Source organism: Thamnophis sirtalis, unplaced genomic scaffold (genome assembly GCF_051295495.1).
Source record: "Thamnophis sirtalis isolate CommonGarterSnake01/CBP01778 unplaced genomic scaffold, rThaSir2_p1.2 scaffold_3, whole genome shotgun sequence".
NCBI classification, from domain to species: Eukaryota; Metazoa; Chordata; class Lepidosauria; order Squamata; family Natricidae; genus Thamnophis; species Thamnophis sirtalis.
Genome location: NW_028261383.1, coordinates 5,875,533 through 5,896,818, shown reverse-complemented (window position 1 = coordinate 5,896,818; position 21,286 = coordinate 5,875,533). Strand labels below are relative to the sequence as shown.

Genomic DNA, 21,286 nt, shown 5'->3' with positions numbered 1-21,286 from the left:
CATTTGCTGAATGAAGATAATAATATATTCTGATTTAAGGGAATGATGGCAAACAAGGCTTTTTGAAATAATGCTTGCAAAGTAATATAAAAATATTGGCTGAAAAAGTTGATGGAATTATGAGAGATGGCAAAATCGACTGCTTTGATTAAAGAACACAATTAATTTTGTTTCTAATTGGAAACCCTTTTTGTGCTTCGGGGGAGGGGGAGTAAAACTTTGATTTTGGGTTTTGCTGAGTAGATAGGTTTATTATAGAAATGGCTAGTATATATAATGGTCCAAAGAAGACAATTCAGCTCATCACTATCAAAGTTTCTTTGAAAAATATTTCCATGGGACTAATTTCACCATTTTAATTTGCTCAGTTCTTTGTATTAACATCTACATCATTCTGGATTGACTTGGAGTGCTTCTTAAAGGCAAACACAGAGAAAGAGTCACTGAAATATATCATTTTAAAGGTCAGAAAGAACAGCAAACCCTTCTCACAGTCAAAATTATAGCATAAGGAAAGAAGAAGAAACTTTTCCAAATCTTTGATGGAAATGGCACCAAACTGAGCAGTAAAAAGGCACCGAAATGGAGCTGTGCACTGCAAAAAGTTGTTCAGGGGGTTCTTTTCAGCGGGGAGGGGGGGGGCTGGTCCTTTCCTTCCCCATAGCAACTGAGGAAAGGCACGGGAAAAAGGGGGCATTTTCCTTCTGCCTTTCCCTCTTGCTAAATATTTTTAAAGAAAAGTTTAGAGTTTTAAAATGGATGTAAAAAAAGTTTTTTTTCCTTTTTAATATAAATGATGATGGTCTGTAAAGATTAATAAGTGTGAACAGAATTACATGTTATTTATCACAGCAAGATGAAAAGTAGGGATGGCTAAACTGATTGCTTTATTCAAAGAAAAGAACATATCTATTTTAGTTTCCATGTATTAACCACTTTTAAATTTTGTGCTTGCGGTGGAAAAAATGAAATTGTGATTTTGGTTTTCCTGATTAGATAGTTTGTTGTTATATAATTGGGTAGCATATATTATTGTGTAAAAGTAAAAAGTTGAGGTTGTAATGTTATTATCTTCTACTGTGCTAAAAAAGAGTCAGAAGTCAATGCCTCCCCCCCTTTCCCCCTTCTACCACACACTTTCTCCTTTTCCCCTTTTTCCACTCTTAATTTCCCCTTATTTTCATTTTTTTGTCTTTTATATTCTGATAAACTAATAAAAATAATTAAGCAGGCGAGAAAGATGAAAAGTAAATGTGATTAAAGTTCACTTTTCATCTTCCTCCACCATCAGTGCCTTTCCCTCTCACTTTGGCCTTTTCTAGTGGAGCAAAAATAATATTTCTGTCAAAGCTTCCTTCCCAGGGGAGAACTCAAAGAATGCCAAGAGATGGGCATTAAAGCCAACCCAAAAAAGAAAGACCCTATCCCAGAAATCTTGCTTCAAGCCAAATTTTCCCCCATTTCCCTCATTACACTAAAAAAAACCCTCTTCCGTGTCTTCCTACTAAATGAGAGCCTTTTGGTGTAGTGGTGAAAGGGCTGGCCTACACACCAAGGGAAGATGAGTTCGAGTCCTGCTTTTGGGCCAGTCGTTCTCTCTCAGCCCAACCCACCTCACAGGAAAATATTAAAAGGAAGATTAGGTATGTTTTCCGCCTTTCAGTTATTTGTAAAAATACGACAGATGGGATAAAAATCTAATAAATAATAAAAATAAATGAACCATAGACCATTTATTCTATCAGAACATCTTATTCCTAATCAATTCAATTGGATTATTCCTTCATGAGGATTGAAGGTAGCATTAAGTAAAAAGTCCCGATTTTTAAAAAATTTTTAATCAAGAACACCTCCCCCCCCCCGTCACTGGTGTCCCTCTTTACATATGTTAAAATCTGGTCACCTTAGGCAAACCTGATGGAGAAAAGGGGAGAGGTGAGACCAGTCATAACAACTCATTAATTTGCAAATGTTGATTTAACATGAAGAAAATATGGAAAACAAAATTATTCAAGAAAGTAGACACAACAGGTGCTGCAATATAGGAACATGTGGAATAAAAAGAACAAAATGAGAGTGATATTTGAATATCAAAATGGCTGAACCTCTTAGGGTGGTTTTTACATGTTCTTATCAGATTTAACCAATTCCCTTATAATGAATAGATGTGTATATTTAGAAATCCAGAGACAGAAGATTTAACACATCTTCCCTGTTTTCCCCAAAATAAGACCTCTCCAGATAATATGCACATGTACTAAAATAAGCCCTCCCCAAAAATAACCCTCCCTGAAAATATTGCAACATAGCATCAATAAAAGCCAAAAGGTTGTCTTTCCTTCCACAGCTGTAGTTGGGAACATTGGCTTCACCAGTAGAGAGCATGTCCAGCAAGGGATCTGAAGTGCCAAGTGTGTTCATATAATTGTCATGGATGTTGTAACCAAGTGTGAGATTCTGTAGGAGCTGGAAATTCTTATTGACCACTTGAATAAACAAAATAAAGTGTAGGATTCTAGACTGATCAGAAGACTTTCCACTGTAAAAAAATGTTAATTTTATCAGCATTCTATTTTTTCCCAAACGAATCTACTTTGTCTTTTGAAGCCTATTGAGTCTTAAGTCAATTCTGACTCCAAACTTGAAGACAAAGGAGAGACCCACCTTCATTTAGTTTTAATAAATGTTGGGAAAATGGAATTGATACAGTCCTCCACCTGGGTAAGAATCACAAGTGTACCATGTCCAGTAACCAGTGTTCAAAATCTATCTATCTATCTATCTATCTATCTATCTATCTATCTATCTATCTATCTATCTATCTATCTATCTATCTATCTATCTATCTATAAGTGAAAACCACTCACACAGAATCATAAAATCTCCAGAACCTAGCTTCTAGGTGCACGCCTAGAAAGGATTTTAGAAAATCATCAAATCATTAATATTTCTTATTTTATTATTATTAACACGCTCTGATGCTAAGGAGTTCTATTCCCCACTCCCCACCTGGAAAAATTTCTGTTCAAGCTACCAGTTGGGCAGGGACAGCAAGTGACTTAACTGGTCTGCTGGCTGGGAGTTTGGAGAGAAGCCTGAGGCAGAGAAGGAGATAAGATAGGAGAGGCCTATCCTAGGGGCCTGACTGAGGGAGAGAAGGGGATAAGATATGGGTGGATTCTGTAGGGCAAGCCTGATGGAGAAAAAGGGAGAGGCGAGGCCAGTCGTAACTACTCATTAATTTTCCAGCTGCAAATGTTGATTTAACATGAAGAAAACATGGAAAACAAAATTATTCAAGAAAGTAGACAGGACAGGTGCTGCAATATAGGAACAAGTGGAATAAAAAGAACCAAATGAGAGTGATAGAATTATAAATGGAGGAAACAAAAGTCTATTATCGTGAATGACTTACAAATGGAACTGACTAGAAGGATCTGCATTAAAAGAGCACATTATATTCAATATTTTTGTGCCAGTGGTGATAATACCAATGAGATGGTCTCCTGGTCTGTAATAGCTCCATGGTTTTTTCCCATCCTGATGCTCCAAGGTCAGTGGACATTTCATTGTAAGATTCTCAGAGACTGGCAGGGACAACAGTAGCATCAGAAACAGAAGCAGGAGGTCCATAATTCCTGGGGATGTATCAATCCATGTCCCACTTTTAAACAAGAACAGGAAGAAGGCTTGAAGAATTAAAAGTCCTCACACAAAAGCCAGTGGCTTTCCTGATTAAGACAGACACTGCAAACTTCACCTGGAAAGGAGAGAAAGGTGCATTTAACAGCACAGTCTGATGTTTAAATTGCTTCAGTCTGATGTTTACATTGGTGACTGGAGAAGTAGAAGGAGACATCTCAAAGAGCAGGATGGCGATAATTACAGTGAGAAGTAACTTTTCCTCTCGGGAGTCTGAACCTTTCCTTGGCTCCATTTGCAGAAGGGCATCTGAAGTAGTGAATGTTAGTGAAAAATTACAGATATACCCCTGAGAGCAGTGTTCTTTAGTGCTTGTGGTCTTTCCTGTCAGGCCCTATCCAGAAAATGATGCTGGAGGAAAATGTAGCATTTTAACACCTACTTTGTTCACTTCTGCTCTCCTTCAACATGGAATCCTTTCTCCAGAGACTTCTGGGTAATGACGGTCACCAGTGCTTTGGAATTTGATGCCACTCTTGGCTGAGGAAACTTAATATTTTTGGATTGTATCACTGTGCAAGAATGTTGAAAGATAGAGGCCCAATACTCCCCCCCTCGATACAAATTTGGTGCCACACCTACAAAAAACTAGTTTGAAGAGACATGGATTCCTTTCTTCTGGTTATATGGATACACTTAATTGTGGTGTTACTATTTGACCTTTACATCTCTGAGGCTGTGTGTGATTCCCTTCACAAGACTGCCAAGACCTTGAAAGGGGTGATTGAGTATTCCTGTTTCATCTGAGTCAGTTGTCAGAACGATTAGGTTTCTTGTTTGGTGCATTGAGAAGGCACATTACTATGCATGTACACCTTGGTATAGAATGGAGTACTGGGGGATTGAGTTAGAGAGATGATAGCAGGGGTATCCTGGTGATAACTTGCAGATCATTTGTGGACTTGGATGAATACACAGCTCTTAAGGCTTATGCCAGTCCAGAATGTGGGCTACATATTGTGATTGTCCATGGACAGGATCTTTCATTCTCTTCCTGGGAGAGAGTCACCAGTTCCTCTTTCTTTGGACATTTTGCCCATACTGTCAAAGACAAGCCATGTTTGGAGTAGGAACAAGGATATACTTACAAATTTAAGTAAAATTTGATGGGTTTTATCATTCTATAAGTAAAAAGTTTGTGAAATCATGAACTCAAGGTCAATTATAGCCTCTGAATAATAAATGACATTAATATGATTTCATTTGTAGAAAAAAGTATCAATGTGGATCATATCAGTCATATTCAATGTGATGTATGACAAACATTCATCATTTTGGAGGAGCAAAAAATTAGCTGACTTGAAAAAAAATTGAAAAAGAAAAGAGTGCATATAAAATATTCTTTGCTTTATATCAGAGAGAAGAAAAAAGTATTTCTTCATATCAGATGTTTGCACGTATGACAGAGCGAGAAGTCTACCTCTTGCAAATAAAACTTTGGTCACAGGAACTGCGTATCTGTTTATTCTGCTTAGACATTGTACCTCTTTCTGAAGACCTGGAAAATAATAGAATGATAAGCACCAGTGGTGAAATTGATTTTTTTTTACTGCCGGTTCTGTGGCCGTGGCTTGGTGGGCATGGCAGGGGAAGGATACTGCAAAATCTCCATGCCCATCCCACTGTGGGACCAGCCAGAGGTGGTATTTGCCGGTTCTCTGAACTACTCAAAATTACCACTACTGGTTCTCCAGAACCTGCTGGATTTCACCCCTGATATGCACCCAACTGTGGGATTTTGTATGTGGCTATCAGAGAGGAGATATTTGTCTCATCCCCTTCAAGGACAATAAAAAGATCCTTTTGCCTTCCACGGCTTTATGAATGAACATTGGCCTCCCCAGATGAGAGAAGGATCAACATAGAATCCCTGGTCAGTCTGGTGTTTAAATTGTTGTTGTGTGGACATTGGGTAGGAGCTGGAGATCTGATTGATCTCCTACATGGCAAAAAGGAAGGATAAGATATTCCAGTAGTATGTGGGTGTTTTCCCGGATATATACAGATATCATATGCTCATTTAATACATAAACCACACAGGACCTGTCCCTCCCCAAAAGCATTTGATTAAAATTGATTTGATTTCTGGAAATCTCTTGTTGTGCAGATAAGCTGAAACCAAGACCACTTACTTTTCTTTCTTTGAATCTTTATATCTCAGACCAATCAGACATGCTTTAAACCTGGGTTCCTTAGACTTGGTTCCAGGATAATTGTTTTAAGAGACAAATTTAAAGAGAAGGAGAAAAGAAGAAGGACTCTCCTCTATCACTTCAGTCACAACTGGAACTGGTCAAATAACCTAAAGTTATACAGAGGCTGGTTCTACACTAAACAGGGAGCTTGGCTAGCTCCACTTCTGAAACATCAACTTGTGATGTGGCTGTGGCTCTCATGAATTCCAAAGCATTCTTTTTTTTAGGAAAAAGAGGATTTACTAAAGGCATCGGAAGAAAAGAAAAGATCAAAATGTGGAGCTTTTGGAATCATTTGTTAGTGGACTGGTTTTAACTCCATTGCTATAGGAATGACTTACAAGATAACTTCAGTTGGTTACCTGTAGAAACTGTATGGTTAAAATGCAACAGAAACAACCAACCAATCAGAAGGTCTCCTGGCCTATAATCATTTCGTGTATTTGATCTATTCCATCTGGCTCAGAAATCTAGGGATATTTGGTCTCCTGTAGCCCATCGGCTTCATAGAGATGAATATCAAACAGTGATTGGATAGAGGGAAAAGAGTGAATGAGGATTGTGACGAATATCTGCAGCTCCTAAAATAATTTGGGTTATAAACCTAATAAAGAAAGAAAATGAGTGAATGTCCGAGGATCATGAGAATCATTTTTATTTTCTGGCTAAAAATATGAGAGGGGTTAGTGCTTCAAGTCAAGTTTCTCAATTTTGTGAAACAGAGCAGTGTCCTGCTTTGCCACCACGTTTCCTCCAAACACAAACTGAAACACACAAACATGTGCTAACTTTTGAATTCCATGTATATGTATATGTGTATGTGTATGTGTATGTATATAGTATAGGAGGGAAGTCCAAAGAATGGACCTCCAGATTTCCTTCTTTCTCTGTTTCAGATTTAGCTTTCTCTATGATGGGGTGTGGAGAATATGGTCTCTAGGCAGCTTCCAGAGAAAATGCGCTCTTCCTGCAGCCCCTAGTTAAGTCTAGAAAGTGAAGCCTCAGGGATGCTCTTCCTCCATTTTCTACCTTAGATCATTTTCCCATTCACATAGCTGAATGCTGAATGCTTCCCATTTGGGGTACAAAGGGATCATATGGTTTGTTTGGATGTGAGATCAATATGATTCATGGCTGCTTTCCATTTTCTTATCTGGATCATGTCTTCACAGATGATGTTGAGCCTTTCAGGTGCTGTTTTGCAGCAGGGTTACTAGTTTTTGGACATGTCCAGAAGGGTTGTTAGGATAGTTATGACTGAACACAGGGTCTGGAATTCTGAGGTCCATTTAGATCTACGAAGTCATCAAACAGCTCCAGAAATAACTGGTAAAGACATCCAGAGTGTTGGAAGTGGGGTCTTTTGCGTGATCTTGATATGCACCTCCACTGTTCACATCAACTTTCAAGAAAAAAGTCATAGAGAAAGTCACCATGTTCACACAGATGTAGAGTTTCATATTCAAAACACCTCAGAAAAAGACTCCTTCCTTCTCTCTTTGGGAAGACTTGTCTCTTCTATTCAGCTGTCTTTACTTAATATAATTATCTTATTTCTTAGCTTGTTCATCCCTGGCTGCATGACAATTTTAATTATTAGTTGTTTTATTTTACTGTTTGATGATAATTTTGGAATTTAATTTCATTAGTCTTACGTTCTTTATATGTTTATTACCTTCAGTTTTAAATAACCTTAATTGTCACATTGATGCAAAGGAAGAATACAAAAAAACAATAACTGCAATGAAAAAATAAAATGTTATAAGCCTAACAAACAATTTCACGGTCATTTCTCTACTTTTATCATGATATGTTCCTTAGTGTTTAGATCTGGCCTCAGGATTATAATATAGCATTTGGGGAAGAAGATGCAACCCAACAGTCCAGCACTGGAGGCCAAGATGGAGAAGACCTGAACAATCACCATGGACTTTCCTTTAGTGCTCAGGTAAGCGGGCAGGAAGGATACCCAAACACTGCAGAAGACCAGCATGCTGAATGTGATCAGCTTGGCTTCATTGAAGGCCCCAGGCAGGTTCCTGGCCAGGAAAGCTACAGTGAAGCAAATGGCAGCTAGGAAACACATATAGCCAAGGACAACATAAAACATGGTGACAGAGCCTTCATTGCATTGCAGGATGATCTCTCCAGGCTGGGAGTGCAGGTCAGAGTCAGGGAATGGGGGAGAAATTCCAAGCCATGAGGCACAGATGAAAATCTGCCCAGCAGAACTAGAAAGGATGATGGAATTGGCCAAGCTCTTCCCCAACCATCTTCTCACACTGTTCCCTGGTTTTGAGGCTAAGAATGCCAGTACCACTGTGATTGTTTTGGCCAACACAGATGACACAGCTATTGAGAAGACAATGCTGAACACTGTTTGTTGGAGGAGACAGGTGGCTTTCCTTGGCCATCCAATGAAGAAAAATGAAGACAAAAAACAAAGCAAGAGAGAGAACTGGAGGATGTAGGAGAGATCCCGGTTGTTGGCTTTGACAATAGGAGTTTCTCGGTATTTAAGGAATATGATTAAAATTAACCCTGCGGATAGGAACAAGAGTAGGGCAATTGAGACCAGGATGATGCCCAGATGTTCTTCATAGGACAGGAAGATTATTCTTTTTGGGATACATTGGACTCTGCTCTCGGTTGGATATTGATCAATTGGGCACTCGGTGCATTTTTCAATATCTGAAAAAACAGAAAGTAATATTTCATTTATATCTCTTTTCACCTTTCAAGACAGATCTTCATCAGCTGTCAGATAACACTGATCAGCCACAGCAGGTCTAAATAATGAAAACAACTCCCAATTGAGACACGTTGATAATACTTACTGTGACTGTGGGAATATCCCACAAACACTACCTCAAATTGTGATGGAATATCTCCCCCCCCCACATCCGCCTGAAAGTTCCCTGCGAGAACTGCATCATCTCAAGGTCACTTTTGTGATTTGTGTGCTTTTGTGAATGTTATGAAATATAGCAGCAAATTTAAAGTCTGCCCTTTACTTACGTCAGAGATAGAAGCCAACACCACGAGATTCCAAGAGAAGACAGGTTTTATTTTGAATGCGTTCAAGAGCCCAGTCTGATTGCCATCAAACTGAACTGTCTGAGGTATCCCTTGGCAGAGATTTTATACTTTTTAATTGATCATTACAAATCAGAAAGACGTCACACAAGGCGTATACATTCTAAGGTCATAAACTTCTTGCTTAGGTCAGTAAAAGACATTTCAGGAAAGTAACAAATATTCTGGGAGCGTTACAAATACATGATTCTCATAAAATCCCAAAATATAACAGGGAAGTGAATCTTGGTTACTCATGAAGCTTACGGGAAGATTGCTAAAGTATTGCTAACATATTGGGTCAATATTGCTAACATATCTCTGATTACAAGTTAAAATCATGCTGAGTCTTAAGTTGACATTTGGACTATCACAAGTTCGCATGCGTCTATAACTAATGTTTGTGGTTACTGCCCACCCAGGTTTCCTGTTTGCCAGAAGCGTAGATTCTAAGTTCCGCTATTTTAGAGAGCAAGGAGAAAATAAGGAACTCCTTTAGTAAGGCAGAGGGGACTGTGATTTCTTTCTGACATTAAGCATTTTAGAATTAATAATATTTAGCCTGTTAGAATCACCTAACCTGATTAAGTATTGGGGGGTTCACTTGTGTACCCCGTGCTGCATCATTATTAATACTGTATTCTGTTACTTTTGTTATTTCTCCCACTATGGAAGAAATTGGGAAGCTTGAAAATTAAGATCCACAAAATTCTCAACCTTAGATATGTCTCATTTTTAAAAATCACATTGATCAAAGTACTCTGGATGAATCCAGTACCCTTTTCTGTGACCACCCACCTTCCTCAGTGGAGATGGTCCCCTCTGGACAAGGAACACAGTCAAAGCAGCAAACTGGCTCTCCTTCTCGTTTTCGCTTGACAAATCCAGGGTGACAACTTTCCACACATTTGGACTGAGGCAAAGTCTAATCAGAAAAATAAAGAATGGCAAATGTACTATGGTAGAACTAACCATCAATGAATAATGGAGGTGGACATAAATATTAGCGAAGTCCATCTAGATAAATAAGGAATTTCTAACACCCAATGTTGCAGGGGATACAACAAACTGGTAGATTCTCCATTTAATTTTTCTCTTTTGCTTTTGTGCTATCAAGTTTGCAAGAAAGGCCATTTCTACTGAATAAATTCTGGAGAGAAGCAATTGAGAAAAGATTTAAGCATTAAGTGACAATTAGTGGTTTCTCCACATGGTTTTATTAACCTGCACTCCTTTTTTCATATGCCCAGGAATTTAAATGTGATATTTTACTCATGTTTAAGTTTAGAAGGAAATTTATTCTGAAAGTTTTATGTATCTTTTTATTTACCTAGATTTATTAAATAGAATAAAACCGTGTTGATGAAAGAATCTCCTTTTCATTTGGATCTGGAAAGTTTTCTTCTGGATTCCATGTAGCATTGCAAAGCCACCAATATGTAAGAAGTGCAGAACCACCTCCCAGTTAAGATATGGAGGAAAACTTCATTACAGATTAAGATGGTCAACCTTAATTGATCTGTTCTTTGTTTATCTATATATTTATTTTCTATACGGTGATGAAAATGTCTCCCTCAAAAAGGGAAAGTTAAGCATTTTTTTGCTACATCACATGGGACAAGAGTTTGAACCTTGGAACAGCAAGAGATTTTTCTAACGTCAAGCTAGGTATCAAAAAATGGCCCTTTCTGTTGAAAACCACAATGAGGTGATACCCATTGTCATGAAAAGATTATTATCATTAGTTAAATTTGGAGCCTCAATTGTACATTGAATACAATTGAATATAATAGTATTCAGGGATGTTCCATATGAAGGGATACGCTAAAAACCAAATCTTTAATTAACTTTCTTTCTCAAATTGTCAAATTTCAGTGTTTGGTTTGGTTTATTGGATTTATATGCCAATAATAAATGTTTCTGTTTTTTTAATCAGGGCACATCAAAACAGTCATTTCATGTGAACTTCTGCAGGAGCAGAACATTTTTATATCCCCTTGGCATGAAAGACAACAATGGATAACTCTGACTAGGTATGTTCTATTTAAGAACATCACAGATTATAAACCTGCCCAACCATGGCAAGATAAACCTGAATTCCAAAGCAAATTTTTCAATGGTATCAACAGAAACTGTGTCCACTCTTGATTAGAATTATCCTTGCCTCCTTTACCCCACTGGGAACTTGGCATTGGAGAAAAGAGTTTTATTCTATTTTGCTAATGTAAGGCAAGAAAATAAAACAGGTTGATGCTATCAACATGAAAACTCCCAGCATTTGATTGCAAAAGCAATAGCACTTAGTTCTATTTACCACTTCACAGGGCCTTACAGAATTCTCTAATTGGTTTACAGAGTCAGCATATTCCCCCAAAAATTCTCATTTTACTGAGCTCAGAAGGATGGAAGACTGAGTCAACTTTGATTTAGACAGGATCGAACTCTTGGCTGTGGGCAGAATTACTTGGCAAGACTACATTGAAATCAATGCACCACTAAAGCTCTTGGAAAGGCTGTCCCCTTTCACCAGTGTTATACAGATGACAGGGTGTATAGAAGACACAAAATAGACATGATTTGTGTCCTAAAGAGTTATCATTTGGCATCCCCCATTGGATGCCAATAAATCAATTTGAAACAGAGTTCCATATAACAGCATGTGAAGGACACCTTGTCAGTTGTACTGAAGCCTCCCTAGTCATTTAAGAAAACTATAAGGGTTCCACTCCCAACGTTCAATTCTCATTGAAGGTCATTGTATTTGGTGAATGGGCTTAGTCACTTGAAATGTGTCTCAAGGTCTTGTAAAACTGAAAAAAGATGCCAATATTTCACCCACCTTGTTGAGCAACTTTAGCTGTGAAATGGCATCTTGATTGATAGTAATTCTCTGTCTTTCAAAACTGCCGAGTTGCTCTGTAATGGGATCCTCCTTGGAGAGAATTACCATGCTTATGATGTTCAGATCTGCTGCAATATCCCCATTTTGGTCCAAATACAGTTTCAAGTGGGAAAGATTGCAAAACTCATTCTTTTTCAGAAATGAATGGAACTAGAACAGAAATATCCAGAAATATTAACAGCAGTCTTAATAAAATTGATAAAGTGCAGGGAACATTCTAGACTGGGTCACAAATTGAACAAACAAACAAATGCAGATATTATTCATAAAGTCCTAGAAAAAAATGGGGTTATTATCACAAAGCATGAATTGGTCAGGAATAAAGTTGTGAGGTTGATGTTATCCCGGCTAAACAAGACCTGAAAGATGACCAGGTGAGGTAATTCTACTTTACTTTAATGCTACATAAACAGAGTTTTGCAATTATGATTGTATAATTTTCCTACCAACTTTTTATTTAGCCAGAAAATGTAGACCAATCTTTTCCCACTTTTTTCTTTTGCATTATACAGCTGTGGGCTATTCTCCCTTTTATCCAGTATGTTTGTGTATGTGTGTGTATGTGTGTGATGGTACCTGCTCTTTAGAACATTATCCATGAGTGATTGGATTGGTCAAACTTGTAGACCTTTTGAAGCACAAAATGGTTCCCCCCCTTGTATTTCCTCCCGAAAGACAGTAAGTTTGACAATGTCAGTATTGTCTTGATCCCATACCTGCCATGGCTGCAGTCTTTGAGTTCCCAACCTCTTTTCTCCCTTGTTCCTTCTTCTCTTGAACATGGAGGAATAGGCAGAATTCAAGGTTTGGGCCAGAGTATTAATCAAAGTGTAAGCAACACGGATATATCGATTCCAGATACTGTTACTTTCCAGTTTGGTTTTCAGTGGAGATATCTGGGTGCATCGTCTCCGCCCTTTGACAGAAATGAGGTCTTTTGAAAAAGAACATTGAAAAGACTCATCTCCAAACTGTGGTTGCACAAAGAGATCTGTTTCGAAGGAGCTGTCATTTGGTCTTTCTTTCCACTGAAAACTGTAGGTCCAAAAACTATGGACATATTTCAAAAATGTGTGCCTTCTTATTTGCAGTTCCCCAAAGCTTGCAATTATCCAAAGTTTCCCTTCAATGGGTTCTGGCAAATGGTTAAGTGTTGAATGGAAAAGAAGAAGTCTGTCCCAAAGGGAAAAATATTCTATGAAGTGAACAAAGACGTTGACTTGTCTCCACTTAGAAATTGCATCCTCAAAGGGTACTGTTTGTCCAGTACTTGAGAATTGTTGTGATATAACAACACAAATTCCATTCCTGACAAGCATAGGAGTAAAAGTCCTCATGAAATTCTCTCCCTTCTCTGTGTCTGAAGCAAAGAGACCAATCAAGGTCCATCTGAAATGAAGAAGCAGTTGGACAATTCCTGGGTAGAGAATCTCTAATTTAGGGAGTATCTGGTAGAAAAAAGGGAAATGACTTTTATCACTCAGAGCTTCTGAAGCAGTGAAACGGATCTGAAAAAGCAGTGAAGAATGCCATATTTAGGGTCTGTTATTAGTTTCCAATAAATCCAACTTTTTTGTCATGAACATATTATATACTATGGTATTGTTGATTACCAATAGACCATATCAAGCTGTAGAATATTAAATACAAATCATTAGCAAGAGCAGAAAAAAATAAAAGAAACAAATTAAATAAGAATCAGAATAAAGAGTGTAAACCATATTTCTGTATCACCCCTATTTTTTTCCGCAATCAGAACCCCATTTGCAGATTTCGACTGAACTTTTTTGTTCAAATAAAGAGCCATTTTATATATACGTTTTAAATCCTCTTTACAAAGAAAATATGTTTAGACATAAGGATTGCAGTAGGTCATTCATTTAATGTGCAGTCCAAGATGCTGATCACCCTGTTTCTTATATAATTGACATTACAACAATAGATGTGTTAAATCCTCTGTCTCTGGAGTTCCAGAAATGCACTTCTTTGCTTATTAGGGAATTGGTTAAATCTAATATAAACATATCTTGCTTAGGGTGGTATTTTCATGTAAAAACTACACTAAGATGTTCAGCCATTTCGATATTCAAATACTTCCCAATTTGGAAAGAGAATTATTAGACACTCATCCACTTCCATGTGCCACACTTACTGAGAATTTATCTTTCTCTGCTCTGATGTCCCAGATTATTTTTTAACCTTGAATTTCATAGAGAAGATATAGTTGGATTTATCACTTATCTATCCTACCAATCCACACACTTTTCTAGATAAAGAGGCACATATACAAACCTGTGTGACTTTGTAGGGTCCTACTAATCTTGACATCTGAATGGAGATGTCCCTGTCAGCTCTATCAACAAAAGCCAAAAGGTTGTCTTTCCTTCTACAGCTGTAGTTGGGAACATTGGCTTCTCCAGTAGAGAGCATGTCAAGTAAGGCATCTGAAGTGCCAATAGTGTTCATATAGTTGTCATGGATATTGTAACCAAGTGTGAGATTGTGTAGGAGCTGGAAATTCTTATTGACCACTTGAATAATCAAAATTAAGCGTAGGATTCTAGACTGATCAGAAGACTTTCTACGGTAAAAAAATGAGGAGCCTGAGGCACAGAAGGATACAAGATAGGCCTATCTTAGGGGCTTGACTGAGGGAGAGAAGGGGATAGGATAGGGGAGGATTCTGTAAGGCAAGCCTGAGGGAGAGAAGGGGAGAAATGAGGCCAGTCATAACTACTCATTAATTTTCAAGCTATAAGTGTCAATTTCTCAATCCCAATCACATAGTTTTGTAGCAGAGCTAGTAACTGAATATTTAAAGTAGAACCACCATAAAAGGAAGAGGATGTTTCAAAAGTAACTCAGAAACCAATTCTAAAAATAAATCATCCTCTATTTCTATAAGGACCAGGAAGTAAATATCAATGAGCAGTTATATTTGAAATGATCTGGGCAGGGGAAAACTACAATAATCACTAATTTAAACATAAGTCATTATTCAAGTCATGAATGCAAGTTTGAACAGCGAGAAGAAAATAATGTGGACTTTTTTTTCAGATTTTTTCTGTTGCATCTTTGGATATGAATCGCTTCCCCAAAATAACACAAAGAAAACTTGGAAATCAAAATTATTCAAGAAAGTAGAAAGGACATATGCTGCAATATAAGAGCAAATGGAATAAAAAGAACAAAATGAGAGTGATGGAATTATAAATGGAGGAAATGCACCTCCATTATCCTGAATGACTTACAAGTGAGACTGACTAGAAGGATCTGCATTAAAAGAGAACATTATATTCAATATTTTTGTGCCAGTGGTGATAATACCAATGAAATGGTCTCCTGGTCTGTAATAGCTCCATGGTTTTTTCCCATCCTGATGCTCCAAAGTCAGTGGACATTTCATTGTAAGATTCCCAGAGACTGGCAGGTACAAAAGTAGCATCAGAAACAGAAGCAACAGGTTCATAATTCCTGGGGATGTATCAATCCATGTCCCACTTTTAAACAAGTAAAAGAAGAAGAGTTGAAGAATTAAAAGTCCTCACACAAGAGCTAGTGGCTTTCCTGATTAAGACAGACAAAGCAAATTTCATCTGGAAAGGAGAGAAAGGTGCATTTAATAGTACAGTCTGATGCTTACATTGCTTCAGTCTGATGTTTACATTAGTCACTGGAGAAGTAGAAGGAGACATCTCAAAGAGCAGGATGGTGATAATTATAATGAAAAGCAGCTTTTCTCTCAGGAGCCTGAACTTTTCCTTGGCTCCATTTGCAGAAAGTAATCTGAAGTAGAGCACGTTAGTAAAAAATTACAGATTATATCCCTGAGGGCAGTATTCTACAGTGGTTGTAGTCTTTCCTGGCAGGACCTATCCAGAAAATGATGCTGGAGGAAAATGTAGCATTTTAACACCTATTTTGTTTATTTCGTTCTGCTATCCTTCAACATGGAATCTTTTCTGCACAGACTGCTGGGTAATGATGGTCACCAGAACTCTGGAATTTGGTGCCACTCTTGGCTGAGGAAACTTTTGGAGGAGCAAAAAATTAGCTGACTTGAAAAAAATTGAAAAAGAAAGGAGTGCATATAAAATATTCTTTGTTTTATATCAGAGAAAAGAAAAAGGTATTTCTTCATATCAGATGTTTGCTCGTATGACAGAGCGAGAAGTCCACCTCTTGCAAAAAAAAAATTGGTCGCAGGAACTGCGTATCTTTTTATTCTGCTTAGACATTGTACCTCTTTCTGATGACCTGGGAAATATATAGAATGATATGCACCAGTGGTGAAATCATTTTTTTTACTACTGGTTCTGTGGGTGTGGCTTGGTGGGCATGGCAGGAGAAGGATATTGCAAAATCTCCATTCCCATCCCACTCTGGGGCCAGCCAGAGGTGGTATTTGCCGGTTCTCCGAATTACTCAAAATTTCTGCTACCGGTTCTCCAGAACCTGCTGGATTTCACTCCTGATATGCATACAAGATCCCTGTGGGATCTTGTATGTGGCCAGCATGGTGGCTATCAGGGAGGATATATTTGTCTCATCCCCTTCAAGGACAATAAAAGGTGCTTCTGCCTTCCACAGCTTTATTTATTGCCTCCAGAAGTTGTGAATGCCCCAACACTGGAAGTCTTTAAGAAGCCATTTGTCTGAAACGGTATAGAGTTTCCTGCCTAGGGAGGGGGTTGGACTAGAAGACCTCCAATGTCCCTTCCAACTCTGCTATTGTATTGTATTGTATTGTATTGTATTGTATTGTATTGTATTGTATTGTATTGTATTGTATTGTATTGTATTGTATTGTACTGTACTGTACTGTACTGTAATGTACTGTATTTAGGAACATTGGCCTCCCCAGATGAGAGAAGGTTCAACATAGAATCCCAAATCAGTCTGGTGTTGAAATTGTTTTTGTGGGGACATTGGGTGGGAGCTGGAGATCTGATTGATCTCCTACATGGCAAAAAGGAAGGATAAGATATTCCAGTAGTATGTGGGTGTTTTCCCGGATATATACAGATATCATATGCTCATTTAATACATAAATCCCACAGGACTTCTCCCTCCACAAAAGCATTTGATTAAAATTGATTTAATTTCTGAAAATTTCTTGTGCAGCTAAGCTGAAACCCAGACCACTTACTCTTCTTCTTTCTTTGAATCTTTGTGTCTCAGACATTCTTTATACCTGGGTTCCTTGGAGTTGATTCCAAGATAATTGTCTTAAGAGACAAATTTAAAGAGAAGGAGGAAAGAAGAAGGACCCTCATCTGTCACTTCAGTCACAACTGGAACGGGTCAAATAACCTAAAGAAATACCGATTGCTGGTTCTACACTAAACAGGGATCTTGGCCAGCTGCACTTGTGAAACATCAACTTGTGATGTGGCTGTGGCTCTAGTGAATTCCAAAGCATTCTTTTTATTCTTTTTATTTAGGCAAAAGAGGATTTACTAAAGGCATCAGAAGAAAAGAAAAGATCAAAATGTGGAGCTTTTGGAATCATTTGTGAGTGGGCTGGTTTTAACTCCATTGCTATAGGAATGACTTACAAAATAATTTCAGTTGGATACATGTGGAAACTGGATGGTTAAAACACAACAGAAAGAACCAACCAATCAGAAGGTCTCCTGGCCTATAATCATTTGGTGTATTTGGTCTTGTCCATCTGGCTCAGAAATCAAAGGATATTTCGTCTTCTGTAGCCTATCGGCTTCATGGAAATGAATATCAAACAGTGATTAGATAGAGGGAAAAGAGTGAATGAGGAATGTGTCCAATATCTGGAGGTCCTGAAATAATTTGGGATATCAATGTAATAAAGAAATAAAATGTGTAAATGTCAGAGAAACATGAGAATCATTTTTAATTTCCGGTTTAAAAATGGGAGGGGTTGATGCTTCAAGGCAAGTTTCTCAATTTTGTCAAACATAGTAGTGTCCTGCTTTCCCCCCAAACACAAACTGACACGCACAAACATGTGATAACTTTTGAATTCCAATTCTACAATTAAACCTCTCATTTTCTCTGGTATCTTGGAGGGAATGAGACAGTAGCAACATAAGGAAAGATTGCAAAATATTTCAAATACATTCCAGCTATGATTAAGAGGGCAGAGAGAGGGATTGGTTCCTTTTCTCATTTCTCACACACACAAACAAATAATCAAACACACACACACACACACACACACACACACACACACACACACACACACAAACAGGTATATGTATGCTTATATGTATATATACACATCCAATAAAGAAACAAAATGAGTGAATTTTCAAGGAACATTAGACTCATTTTTATTCACTGATAAAAATAAAAAAGGAAGGAATGATGTTTCAAATTTTTCAATTTTGTCAAACACCAGGAGACCATCTATCTGCAACTGGCAAGTATTCTCCTTCTAACTGCCATCCAAGAGATTGACCATCATTCCTCTCTAATGTACACCTGACCTGTGTTACAACTTTAATGATGATTATTCAGATTAAATAATGACTTGGGATGCTGTGCTGGACCTCTCTCACTTGTAAGATCAGCTGTTAAGTTAGGTCAGTGTTCTGACCCACTCCTCCATCCAGTAACAAAAGCTGAGACAAGCTTAAATGGAATGTCCTTTAATAACAAGACCAGAATCTTGGTGGCTGAAAGCCAAGTAAACAAACAGATAAGGACCTTGGCCCCAAGTCCAACAAACCTTGGCAGCAATCCAGCCTGCCAAGTTAGTTTCTCTTTAGTCAAAGCTTTGACTTCTGCAAGAAGGGCGTGGCACAAGCAGTCTTTTTTATAGTCTGGAGAGGAGCCTAATGACCATCAGCTGAGTGTAATTACCTCCTGTAATTATGTAATTGCTCCTGACGAGTAGCTCTTTGATGGCGTGTATCCAGGAACAACTCACTGTTGCTTTCTGGATCACTCTCCCTTGTCTCCTCCCCACTGATTTAAGGCTCAAGCACCACCTGGTGGCCAACCAGTTTCTCTGCGCCCTGCTCGGAGTCGGAACCCTGTCCAGGGTCCTCCACATCCTCCAGGGTTGACTCATAGGGCCCCTCGCTGTCAAAGTCTGGTGTCAGCTCCAACGGCTCCTGCTGGGCCACAACAGGTCCATGTCCCAACTAAAGCTATGGAAGGTAGAGGGACATTTTCATTGTCTTTGAAGGGCTTAAGGTTGACATCGCCTTTCTGATTACCAGAAAGGTAATCCTACAAAATGCAAGGGGTATATGTATAATGTTCTGTAGCGGACTTCCCATGCTGTAGGGGTCAGTATAAACAGTGGAATGTCCGAACAAAATAAGGAGATAAGGATTCCCTGTAACAAATTTTCTACCATAGGACAATAGGACAAATCACTTGCTTCTTCCTAACAACCACCATCTTTATAATAATTTTCTTTCTTTTTCTTTTAAAAAAATCATCTCACACTATTTCAATACAATACAATACAATACAATACAATACAATACAATACCATACCATACCATACCATACCATACCATACCATACCATACCATACCATACCATACCATACCATACAATACAATACAATACAATACAATAGCAGAGTTGGAAGAGACCTTGGAGGTCTTCTAGTCTAACCCTCTGCCTAGGCAGGAAACCCTGTACCATTTCAGAGAAATGGCTATCCAAAATATTCTTAAAGACTTCCAGTGTTGGGACATTCACAACTTCTGGAGGCAAGCTGTTCCACTGATTAATGTTCTAACTGTTCTAAGTTGCTTCTCTCCTTGATTAGCTTCCACGCATTGATTCTTGTTCTACCCCCAGATGCCTTGGAGAATACTTTGACTCCCTCTTCTTTGTGGCAACCTCTGAAATATTGGAACACTGCTATCATGTCTCTCATGGTCCTTCTTTGCATTGAACTAGACATACCTAGTTCCTGAAACTGATCTTCATATATTTTAGTCTCCAGTCCCCTAATCATCTTTGTTGCTCTTCTCTGCACTCTTTTTAGAGTCTCTTCATCTTTTCTACATTGTGGCAACCAAAACTGAATGCAGTATTCTAAGTGTAGCCTTACCAAGGTATTATAAAGTGGTATTAACACTTCACATAATTTTGATTCTATTCCTCTGTTTATGCAGCCTAGAACTGTTTTTGGCAGCAGCAGCTGCTGGCTCATATTTAAATGATTGTCCACTAGGACTCCAAGATCCCTTTCACAGTTACTACTATTGAACAAGGTACCACCTATACTGTACTTGTGCATTTTGGTTTTGTTGCCGTAGAACGTTATTTTTTTCACCATTGAATTTTCATTTTATTACATAGCACCCAATGTTGAAGTCTGTCAAGATCCTTCTATATCTTAAGCCTATCTTCTGGAGTATTGGCTATACCTGTCAGCTTGGTGTCATCTGCAAATTTGATGAGTTCCCCATTTATTCCCTCATCCAAATCATTGATGAAGATGTTGAAGAGTACTGGGCCTAAAACAGAGCCTTGGGGTACTCCAATGCATACTTCCCTCCATGTAGATGCAGTTCCATTGAGGACTACACATTGAGTGTGGTTGGTCAGCCAGTTACGAATCCATCTGGTGGCAATGCTGTCTAACCCACATTCTTCTACTTTATCTAGTAGTAGGTTATGGTCTACCTTACCAAATGCCTTACTGAAGTCTAAGTAAACTATATTGACGGCATTCCTCTGGTCCACTATTTTTGTCACATTGTCAAAGAATGCAATAAGATTAGTCTGGCATGATCTGTTTTTGACAAACCCATGTTGGCTTTTGGCTATTACTTTGTTTGCTTCTAGGTGTTTGCTAATTCATTGTTTGATTATATTTTCCAAAATCTTTCCTGGTATTGAGGTCAGGCTGATAAGTCTTAGGTTTTTTGGATCTATTTTTTTTTCCTTTTTTGAAGATGGGAACCACATCAGCTCTTTTCCAGTACTCTGGCAGTTCTCCGGTGCTCCAGGATCTCTGATAGATATAGTTCAGTGGTTCTGAGATCTCGCCTGCCAGTTCCTTCATGGGCAAGATGGCCATAGAAAGATGACTTGAACACTCCCTTAGGAGGAGATTGAAAAACCTAAAAAACATTGCCAAAATAATGGAATTTTACCACAACTACCCCACCCCCATTATATACAGTATTTCTGGCATAGCAACAAGATTCTAATTGCATACATGTCATGATTAAAAAAAACCTGGGTGTGGCATCTCAGGCCTCAAGAAGGCTAAGGACATTGGCAAATATTCTGTTCAATTGACATATTTGAATTTTACTTTATCCAGTTTGGGACATTATTTTCCAAACACCTTTTAAACTTGTTAAGGAAAATCAGTGGGCTACTTATGTATGGAGAACTTGGACCATTTTCTTAGTGCAGACTGTTGAAAAAGGTTAATACTTAAAATTCCTATGCC

The 21,286-nt window shown here is 38.2% G+C and overlaps 1 pseudogene; it reads right to left on the bottom strand.

Annotated features, from left to right (window-relative positions):
• Positions 1–7,683: 7,683 nt before the first annotated feature.
• LOC148047063 (vomeronasal type-2 receptor 26-like) lies at positions 7,684–18,316 on the bottom strand (annotated as a pseudogene).
• Positions 18,317–21,286: the final 2,970 nt, after the last annotated feature.